Here is a 12,129-nt window from a genome sequence, read left to right as displayed (position 1 = left end):
GACAGTAACCCGTCGGGCTGGTGGAGGAGGTCATGTGACTGTCGGTCAGCTGACCGTCGGTCACATGAATACCACCCCTCTGTAGTGCTTCTCTGTCAGTGTCTCCATCACACACAGTTGTTATGTCCAGTGGAATTTTTTTATCTTACAAGTTGTGGAGTGTACACATAGACTGTACAGGGTCATTGGAGTTATTGTTTTAGTAACTGACCTAACTTCTTGACATTCGTCTATTAGCCTACCCAATTACTGGAAGTAGAACTACTGTGCTTGAATTATTGTCACACCACACTAGAATATGACTAAATTTATTATCTAAGTCATATACAGTAAGTTACAGTTAAAGCAAACATACCACATACAATGTAGTGGCAACATGACTTATGCCTATTGTGTGGGCCAAGGACTCCCATTTATGAAGAGCACTGATTCCTATGTAAGTACTATAAGTGTCTCTTATGTTCTGTCAAAAACTGAAAAAGGGGAGAGTACCTACAGTACATGTTAATAATATATTGGTAAAATTAGTTTATTAAGAATTAGCACATGGTGCTGCAAAAGAAAATAAAATCTAAAGACCCGTAAACACTGGCCTATATATCGGCCGTTCTATTAAACGGCCAATATATTGCGGGTCCGTCGGCCAGTGTGTACGGGCGATATGCCTATGAACTCTGTCACTCACAGACATATCGCGTCGGCCCTGCAGCACAGCCGACGGTCAATATATCTACCGATATGCATATATAATGGTAGATGCTCAATCAGCTTAATGATATCATTCAGGTGCTCGAAAGGGAGGGGTATTTCTAAGCAATAAAAAAAAGAGAGACATTGTTTCCCCCAGCAACCTGAATGATAACAGTAACCAGATATAAATCCCACATATTATTAGAATTCAGAGATCTTGGTTACACATATTTGCACAAATGTGTGACTAAGCCCCAAAGCCACATCAAGGCGTCTCTGTATATTTGGGGTCCCTAGCGCTATATCTAGGTGCAGGGTGTGGCACCCCAAAATACCAGCATAAGCCAGAAAACCCAGGGCAGCATACCTGTGAAAAAACTATAGTGTTAATAAATTAGTATTTAGGAAGCCGAAGCTATAGAGAAGGTGATACAAAAATGAAATGTAATTAAAATAGAAAAATAGTGTTAAAAAATAAATAAGTGAAAAGTGTTAATAGAATGTAAAGGTATGCCACACTAAAGCCATCCAGCTCAGCCAGTCCAGAGGCACCACACCTCACACCTCCATTACCCCAATCTGGGTCTAAGATTAACCAGCAAGGAGCTACATGATAATGGCTCCTTACTACAATATGTCTAAGCGACCAGCCTACCGCCCGTACACAAGCTGCGGCAGCAGGCGCTGATTGTACACGCCTGTCCAGTTCATGATGTCAGTCCTCGACGGATCGGGCAGTGTTTATGCACAGCACACTGCCCGATTTGCATATCTACAAAGCAAGTATGCCAAGTTACTACAGGGAAGATGTATCAAACTTTAGGGAGAGATCAAGTGGAGAAGTTGACCAATCAGCTTCTGGCTATAATTTATGTAGTATAGTCTATAAAATGACAGATAAAAACCTAATTGGTAATCTGTGGAACTTCTCCACTTTATCTCTCTTTAAGGTTTAATACATCTGCCCTTATGTGTTTTGTTGTGATAGGAAAGCACCTCCTTTGTAACATGTCATCATGCTGAAGACTAGAGAAAGGTAACATAATTGACTTATGGGCCTATAGTATGTATCAAAAAAAGGGGATAATTGCCCTGGAACCTACAGTATCATGCTTTATTGTCACTATTTGTGTATATTCCAGTTCTGATTCCAGAGCAATTTGTCATGGCTCCTTAGCCAGTACAACTGACAGCTTGTCAAGTTTTCAGGGCTATGTTTGAGTTGGAGAGCTTCATGGTCTGAAACAGTTTCTTGTTTAGAAGGCAGCAAGCTAGGTGGACCAAAGTAATTCCAAAGAATATTAATGGCTGGAAGGTGAACTTGGAGATAATAACATGATACTAGAGCAGAGGTTCTCAAACATGGTTCTCAAGGCACCCCAATGGTCCAGGTTTTAAGTATATCTACGGCTCAGCACAGATGTTTAAAGCAAATTGACTGTGGTACTAATTAAGTCACCTTTGGCCAAGCATGGATATACTTAACAACTTAACACCTGGACTGTTGGGGTGCCTTGAAGACTGCATTATAGAATCTCTGTACTAGATGCTTGGCTTGATTAGACAGGGTATTGGTGAAAAGAACAGGGACTAAATCCACACTGGAATGGGGAATATAACTTGGTACTATGGATCTGGGATAGACTGGAATAGCTTGGCACAATGGATCCTGGTTTCAACCGGAATAGCTTGGCACTATGGATAACTTGGTACAATGGATCCAAGATGGACCAGAATAGCTTGGCACTATGAACAGCTTGGTACAATGGATCTGGGGTGGACTAGAAGAGCTTGGCACAATGGAAGCAGGCTTGAACTGGAATGGCTTGGCACTGTGAATAGCTTTGTACAGTGGATTTGGGCTGGACAAGAATTAGCTAGTACAATGGATCTGGGCTGGACCAGAATCACCCGACACAATGGATTCGAGGCTTGAACTGGAATGGCTTGGCACAATGGATAGCTTGGTACAATGGATCTGGGCTGGACCAGAATAGCTTAGTACAATTAGCTGCAGCAGCTGGAACAATGCGCTGGTAAGATAGGCAGATATGTAGGGAGACATGGTAACTGGAGCCACAGGACGCCTTAAGACAAATGCTGCTTTGGTGCCTTCTGATCGTCAGAAGGCACCTTTTATCCCTCTTGCTCCAAAGCCATTGGTGGACGTGATCAGCTGGACTGGAAGCGCTGTCCGATTGGTCTGTCTGCAAGGCCAGCTGACCGGGACCCAGATGGTGGTGCCCAGAGACCAGAGCCAGCAGGATTTCCACATGTGGATACTGGAGAGAGAGTTATAGAGAGAGAGATCTTGTTTTTAATCTTGTGCTTTCTATATTAAATTAATCAGACTACAACTAAAGGCCTCGGGCCATTTATTAGTTTGTCTTGTGCTGGGCTTTAATTTCAGATCCCAAATGAATAGGAATTCATAATTCCAGTCCATCGCTTGAGGTAGTATACTGTCTGTCTGTTGTATTTATCTATTCAGTGCTTGTTTTCATTTTTTATTTGTTTTGTTCTTTTTTTTCCTCTGAGTATAGGTACCAGTATTCATCTAAAGTTACAAGTGTATACAAGACTAATATTGGTTATCATTCTCTAGGTAAGTCTTTAGCTGCTTATATTATTAATTTATGAAATGTGTTTACTGATTTCTTTCTGTTTCTGGAACAAATTATAATAATTAAAAAATAAATATATAGAAAAAAACACTGTATATATTAATGTCTGATAGTGACTTTACTTGCTATTTAAATTCAAGGGACTCTCTGCCTATTAGAACCCACGAAAGGGAAAGTACAGATGTGTCCTCATACACTTAATGTCTAGTGTCTATTCCCCAGATGGCGTGAGACACCCAGGGCAACTAAGTTGCTCCGAATGATGTAGTATACCATCTTTTTCTTCAAGATTGTAATCTTATTTGCATTGCTAAAGCAACGAAACACCAAAGTGTACTAAAGATGCTGGGCTGTAACTTTAACTGCAGAGGAATTTGTTTTAAACAAATACAATGATGAAGTACAGGTTGAGAACCCATATCTGGAATGTTCGGGACCAGGAGCATTCCGGATATGGGATTTTTCTAGATAGCAGAATACCGTTATCCAGATGGGTCCCGGGAAGGGGGGGGGGGAGGTCCTGGGGGTCCGCAGCGGGTTTGGTGCTGCGCAGGGGGGGCGGGGGGGTTCCGGCATGTCTGCGGTGGGTCCTGGCAGTAGTGACAGTGAGGGAATGGCTGCAAAGTCATTCCCCCACCTCTCTGTGATTGCCCGCGGACTCCAGTGACGTCATGAAGTCACTTCAGGGCTGAAATATTCCAGTTTTTGGAATAATTTGGTTTTTGGGTAACCGGATAACGGATACCTAACCTGTACAAAGGAAATTAGCAAGAAAAAAAGCTGTGGCCGCTGCATTGCAGCACTTCATATACACATTCAGGCTCAGTCGCACACAGATTTGATGATCAGTGAGTTGATCATTGCAATCTAGCAAAGTAGTTTTGTTGCTTCCAAATGTTTTATTTAGAGATGAGCGCCTGAAATTTTTCGGGTTTTGTGTTTTGGTTTTGGGTTCGGTTCCGCGGCCGTGTTTTGGGTTCGAACGCGTTTTGGCAAAACCTCACCGAATTTTTTTTGTCGGATTCGGGTGTGTTTTGGATTCGGGTGTTTTTTTCAAAAAACACTAAAAAACAGCTTAAATCATAGAATTTGGGGGTCATTTTGATCCCAAAGTATTATTAACCTCAAAAACCATAATTTACACTCATTTTCAGTCTATTCTGAATACCTCACACCTCACAATATTATTTTTAGTCCTAAAATTTGCACCGAGGTCGCTGTGTGAGTAAGATAAGCGACCCTAGTGGCCGACACAAACACCGGGCCCATCTAGGAGTGGCACTGCAGTGTCACGCAGGATGTCCCTTCCAAAAAACCCTCCCCAAACAGCACATGACGCAAAGAAAAAAAGAGGCGCAATGAGGTAGCTGTGTGAGTAAGATTAGCGACCCTAGTGGCCGACACAAACACCGGGCCCATCTAGGAGTGGCACTGCAGTGTCACGCAGGATGGCCCTTCCAAAAAACCCTCCCCAAACAGCACATGACGCAAAGAAAAAAAGAGGCGCAATGAGGTAGCTGTGTGAGTAAGATTAGCGACCCTAGTGGCCGACACAAACACCGGGCCCATCTAGGAGTGGCACTGCAGTGTCACGCAGGATGTCCCTTCCAAAAAACCCTCCCCAAACAGCACATGACGCAAAGAAAAAAAGAGGCGCAATGAGGTAGCTGTGTGAGTAAGATTAGCGACCCTAGTGGCCGACACAAACACCGGGCCCATCTAGGAGTGGCACTGCAGTGTCACGCAAGATGGCCCTTCCAAAAAACCCTCCCCAAACAGCACATGACGCAAAGAAAAAAAGAGGCGCAATGAGGTAGCTGTGTGAGTAAGATTAGCGACCCTAGTGGCCGACACAAACACCGGGCCCATCTAGGAGTGGCACTGCAGTGTCACGCAGGATGGCCCTTCCAAAAAACCCTCCCCAAACAGCACATGACGCAAAGAAAAAAAGAGGCGCAATGAGGTAGCTGACTGTGTGAGTATGATTAGCGACCCTAGTGGCCGACACAAACACCGGGCCCATCTAGGAGTGGCACTGCAGTGTCACGCAGGATGTCCCTTCCAAAAAACCCTCCCCAAACAGCACATGACGCAAAGAAAAAAAGAGGCGCAATGAGGTAGCTGACTGTGTGAGTAAGATTAGCGACCCTAGTGGCCGACACAAACACCGGGCCCATCTAGGAGTGGCACTGCAGTGTCACGCAGGATGTCCCTTCCAAAAAACCCTCCCCAATCAGCACATGATGCAAAGAAAAAGAAAAGAAAAAAGAGGTGCAAGATGGAATTGTCCTTGGGCCCTCCCACCCACCCTTATGTTGTATAAACAAAACAGGACATGCACACTTTAACCAACCCATCATTTCAGTGACAGGGTCTGCCACACGACTGTGACTGATATGACGGGTTGGTTTGGACCCCCCCCAAAAAAGAAGCAATTAATCTCTCCTTGCACAAACTGGCTCTACAGAGGCAAGATGTCCACCTCATCTTCACCCTCCGATATATCACCGTGTACATCCCCCTCCTCACAGATTATCAATTCGTCCCCACTGGAATCCACCATCTCAGCTCCCTGTGTACTTTGTGGAGGCAATTGCTGCTGGTCAATGTCTCCGCGGAGGAATTGATTATAATTCATTTTAATGAACATCATCTTCTCCACATTTTCTGGATGTAACCTCGTACGCCGATTGCTGACAAGGTGAGCGGCGGCACTAAACACTCTTTCGGAGTTCACACTTGTGGGAGGGCAACTTAGGTAGAATAAAGCCAGTTTGTGCAAGGGCCTCCAAATTGCCTCTTTTTCCTGCCAGTATAAGTACGGACTGTGTGACGTGCCTACTTGGATGCGGTCACTCATATAATCCTCCACCATTCTATCAATGTTGAGAGAATCATATGCAGTGACAGTAGACGACATGTCCGTAATCGTTGTCAGGTCCTTCAGTCCGGACCAGATGTCAGCATCAGCAGTCGCTCCAGACTGCCCTGCATCACCGCCAGCGGGTGGGCTCGGAATTCTGAGCCTTTTCCTCGCACCCCCAGTTGCGGGAGAATGTGAAGGAGGAGATGTTGACAGGTCGCGTTCCGCTTGACTTGACAATTTTGTCACCAGCAGGTCTTTCAACCCCAGCAGACCTGTGTCTGCCGGAAAGAGAGATCCAAGGTAGGCTTTAAATCTAGGATCGAGCACGGTGGCCAAAATGTAGTGCTCTGATTTCAACAGATTGACCACCCGTGAATCCTTGTTAAGCGAATTAAGGGCTGCATCCACAAGTCCCACATGCCTAGCGGAATCGCTCCCTTTTAGCTCCTTCTTCAATGCCTCCAGCTTCTTCTGCAAAAGCCTGATGAGGGGAATGACCTGACTCAGGCTGGCAGTGTCTGAACTGACTTCACGTGTGGCAAGTTCAAAGGGCATCAGAACCTTGCACAACGTTGAAATCATTCTCCACTGCACTTGAGACAGGTGCATTCCACCTCCTATATCGTGCTCAATTGTATAGGCTTGAATGGCCTTTTGCTGCTCCTCCAACCTCTGAAGCATATAGAGGGTTGAATTCCACCTCGTTACCACTTCTTGCTTCAGATGATGGCAGGGCAGGTTCAGTAGTTTTTGGTGGTGCTCCAGTCTTCTGTACGTGGTGCCTGTACGCCGAAAGTGTCCCGCAATTTTTCTGGCCACCGACAGCATCTCTTGCACGCCCCTGTCGTTTTTTAAAAAATTCTGCACCACCAAATTCAAGGTATGTGCAAAACATGGGACGTGCTGGAATTTGCCCATATTTAATGCACACACAATATTGCTGGCGTTGTCCGATGCCACAAATCCACAGGAGAGTCCAATTGGGGTAAGCCATTCCGCGATGATCTTCCTCAGTTGCCGTAAGAGGTTTTCAGCTGTGTGCGTATTCTGGAAAGCGGTGATACAAAGCGTAGCCTGCCTAGGAAAGAGTTGGCGTTTGCGAGATGCTGCTACTGGTGCCGCCGCTGCTGTTCTTGCGGCGGGAGTCCATACATCTACCCAGTGGGCTGTCACAGTCATATAGTCCTGACCCTGCCCTGCTCCACTTGTCCACATGTCCGTGGTTAAGTGGACATTGGGTACAACTGCATTTTTTAGGACACTGGTGAGTCTTTTTCTGACGTCCGTGTACATTCTCGGTATCGCCTGCCTAGAGAAGTGGAACCTAGATGGTATTTGGTAACGGGGGCACACTGCCTCAATAAATTGTCTAGTTCCCTGTGAACTAACGGCGGATACCGGACGCACGTCTAACACCAACATAGTTGTCAAGGCCTCAGTTATCCGCTTTGCAGTAGGATGACTGCTGTGATATTTCATCTTCCTCGCAAAGGACTGTTGGACAGTCAATTGCTTACTGGAAGTAGTACAAGTGGGCTTACGACTTCCCCTCTGGGATGACGATCGACTCCCAGCAGCAACAACAGCAGCGCCAGCAGCAGTAGGCGTTACACGCAAGGATGCATCGGAGGAATCCCAGGCAGGAGAGGACTCGTCAGAATTGCCAGTGACATGGCCTGCAGGACTATTGGCATTCCTGGGGAAGGAGGAAATTGACACTGAGGGAGTTGGTGGGGTGGTTTGCGTGAGCTTGGTTACAAGAGGAAGGGATTTACTGGTCAGTGGACTGCTTCCGCTGTCACCCAAAGTTTTTGAACTTGTCACTGACTTATTATGAATGCGCTGCAGGTGACGTATAAGGGAGGATGTTCCGAGGTGGTTAACGTCCTTACCCCTACTTATTACAGCTTGACAAAGGGAACACACGGCTTGACACCTGTTGTCCGCATTTCTGGTGAAATACCTCCACACCGAAGAGCTGATTTTTTTGGTATTTTCACCTGGCATGTCAACGGCCATATTCCTCCCACGGACAACAGGTGTCTCCCCGGGTGCCTGACTTAAACAAACCACCTCACCATCAGAATCCTCCTGGTCAATTTCCTCCCCAGCGCCAGCAACACCCATATCCTCCTCATCCTGGTGTACTTCAACACTGACATCTTCAATCTGACTATCAGGAACTGGACTGCGGGTGCTCCTTCCAGCACTTGCAGGGGGTGTGCAAATGGTGGAAGGCGCATGCTCTTCACGTCCAGTGTTGGGAAGGTCAGGCAGCGCAACCGACACAATTGGACTCTCCTTGTGGATTTGGGATTTCGAAGAATGCACAGTTCTTTGCTGTGCTGCTTTTGCCAGCTTGAGTCTTTTCATTTTTCTAGCGAGAGGCTGAGTGCTTCCATCCTCATGTGAAGCTGAACCACTAGCCATGAACATAGGCCAGGGCCTCAGCCGTTCCTTGCCACTCCGTGTGGTAAATGGCATATTGGCAAGTTTACGCTTCTCCTCCGACAATTTTATTTTAGGTTTTGGAGTCCTTTTTTTTCTGATATTTGGTGTTTTGGATTTGACATGCTCTGTACTATGACATTGGGCATCGGCCTTGGCAGACGACGTTGCTGGCATTTCATCGTCTCGGCCATGACTAGTGGCAGCAGCTTCAGCACGAGGTGGAAGTGGATCTTGATCTTTCCCTAATTTTGGAACCTCAACATTTTTGTTCTCCATATTTTAATAGGCACAACTAAAAGGCACCTCAGGTAAACAATGGAGATGGATACTAGTATACAATTATGGACTGCCTGCCGACTGCAGACACTGAGGTAGCCACAGCCGTGAACTACCGTACTGTACTGTGTCTGCAGCTAATATAGACTGGTTGATAAAGAGAAGATGTCTATGTAACTATGTATGTATAAAGAAGACTGAAAAAAATCCACGGTTAGGTGGTATACAATTATGGACGGACTGCCTGCCGAGTGCAGACACAGAGGTAGCCACAGCCGTGAACTACCGTACTGTACTGTGTCTGCAGCTAATATAGACTGGTTGATAAAGAGAAGATGTCTATGTAACTATGTATGTATAAAGAAGAATGAAAAAAATCCACGGTTAGGTGGTATTACAATTATGGACGGACTGCCTGCCGAGTGCAGAGACACAGAGGTAGCCACAGCCGTGAACTACCGTACTGTGTCTGCTGCGACTGGATGATAAATGATATAAAAAATATATATATATCACTACTGCAGCCGGACAGGTATATATTATATATTATATAATGACGGACCTGCTGGACACTGTCTGTCAGCAGAATGAGTTTTATTTTTATAGAATAAAAAAAAAAAAAACACACAAGTGAAGTCACACGACGAGTGTTTAACTTTTTCAGGCAATCACAATATAAGTATACTACTAACTATACTGGTGGTCAGTGTGGTCAGGTCACTGGTCAGTCACACTGGCAGTGGCACTCCTGCAGCAAAAGTGTGCACTGTTTAATTTTAATATAATATGTACTCCTGGCTCCTGCTATAACCTATAACTGGCACTGCAGTAGTGCTCCCCAGTCTCCCCCACAATTATAAGCTGTGTGAGCTGAGCAGTCAGACAGATATATATAATATTATATATAGATAATAGATGATGCAGCACACTGGCCTGAGCCTGAGCAGTGCACACAGATATGGTATGTGACTGACTGAGTCACTGTGTGTATCGCTTTTTTCAGGCAGAGAACGGATATATTAAATAAACTGCACTGTGTGTCTGGTGGTCACTCACTATATAATATATTATGTACTCCTGGCTCCTGCTATAACCTATAACTGGCACTGCAGTAGTGCTCCCCAGTCTCCCCCACAATTATAAGCTGTGTGAGCTGAGCAGTCAGACAGATATATATAATATTATATATAGATAATAGATGATGCAGCACACTGGCCTGAGCCTGAGCAGTGCACACAGATATGGTATGTGACTGAGTCACTGTGTGCTGTGTATCGCTTTTTTCAGGCAGAGAACGGATTATAAAGTAAACTGCACTGTCCTCACTAGTAAACTCTCTCCACTCAGTCTCTACACTTCTACAGTAACAGTACTCCTCCTAGTCAGCTCCAGTAAATCTCTCTCAGTCTCTTATAATCTAAATGGAGAGGACGCCAGCCACGTCCTCTCCCTATCAATCTCAATGCACGTGTGAAAATGGCGGCGACGCGCGGCTCCTTATATAGAATCCGAGTCTCGCGATAGAATCCGAGCCTCGCGAGAATCCGACAGCGTCATGATGACGTTCGGGCGCGCTCGGGTTAACCGAGCAAGGCGGGAAGATCCGAGTCGCTCGGACCCGTGAAAAAAAACATGAAGTTCTGGCGGGTTCGGATTCAGAGAAACCGAACCCGCTCATCTCTAGTTTTATTTATGTGAATAAGGGGGGTCATTCCGAGTTGTTCGCTCTGTAAATTTCATCGCATCGCAGCGATTTTCCGCTTAGTGCGCATGCGCAATGTTCGCACTGCGACTGCGCCAAGTAAATTTGCTATGAAGTTAGGAATTTTACTCACGGCTTTTTCTTCGTTCAGGCGATCATAATGTGATTGACAGGAAGTGGGTGTTTCTGGGCGGAAACAGGCCGTTTTATGGGCGTGTGGGAAAAAACGCTACCGTTTCTGGGGAAAACGCGGGAGTGGCTGGAGAAACGGAGGAGTGTCTGGCCGAACGCTGGGTGTGTTTGTGACGTCAAACCAGGAACGACAAGCACTGAACTGATCGCAGATGCCGAGTAAGTCTGGAGCTACTCAGAAACTGCACAGAGATGTCTTTTCGCAATATTGCGAATCTTTCGTTCGCAATTTTACTATGCTAAGATTCACTCCCAGTAGGCGTAGGCTTAGCGTGTGCAAAGCTGCTAAAAACGGCTTGCGAGCGAACAACTCGGAATGACCCCCAAGATGCACATTTTGAGCAAGAAAGAGGCATTTGCGCAGACAAATTGCCTGGGACCTTGCGTGCGGAGAGTATCTGTTTAGCGTGACTGAAGCTACAGTGCATAATGACACATCTGGTAGCACATCTGGAACAATGGGATCTGCTGGTTTGGTTGATACAATATACTGTAAAATACAGAGTGTAATTCTGGCGCCTAGTATGATTGAACAAAATATACACTTCATTTAAAGTAGAGATGAGCGCCTGAAATTTTTCGGGTTTTGTGTTTTGGTTTTGGGTTCGGTTCCGCGGCCGTGTTTTGGGTTCGAACGCGTTTTGGCAAAACCTCACCGAATTTTTTTTGTCGGATTCGGGTGTGTTTTGGATTCGGGTGTTTTTTTCAAAAAACCCTAAAAAACAGCTTAAATCATAGAATTTGGGGGTAATTTTGATCCCAAAGTATTATTAACCTCAAAAAACATAATTTACACTCATTTTCAGCCTATTCTGAACACATCACACCTCACAATATTATTTTTAGTCCTAAAATTTGCACCGAGGTCGCTGTGTGAGTAAGATAAGCGACCCTAGTGGCCGACACAAACACCGGGCCCATCTAGGAGTGGCACTGCAGTGTCACGCAGGATGTCCCTTCCAAAAAACCCTCCCCAAACAGCACATGACGCAAAGAAAAAAAGAGGCGCAATGAGGTAGCTGACTGTGTGAGAAAGATAAGCGACCCTAGTGGCCGACACAAACACCGGGCCCATCTAGGAGTGGCACTGCAGTGTCACGCAGGATGTCCCTTCCAAAAAACCCTCCCCAAACAGCACATGACGCAAAGAAAAAAAGAGGCGCAATGAGGTAGCTGTGTGAGAAAGATAAGCGACCCTAGTGGCCGACACAAACACCGGGCCCATCTAGGAGTGGCACTGCAGTGTCACGCAGGATGTCCCTTCCAAAAAACCCTCCCCAAACAGCACATGACGCAAAGAAAAAAAGAGGCGCAATGAGGTAGCTGTG

Source organism: Pseudophryne corroboree, chromosome 10, assembly GCF_028390025.1.
Source record: "Pseudophryne corroboree isolate aPseCor3 chromosome 10, aPseCor3.hap2, whole genome shotgun sequence".
Lineage (NCBI taxonomy): Eukaryota > Metazoa > Chordata > Amphibia > Anura > Myobatrachidae > Pseudophryne > Pseudophryne corroboree.
The sequence above is the reverse complement of the archived record's forward strand: the minus strand, read 5'-3'. Positions refer to the sequence as shown.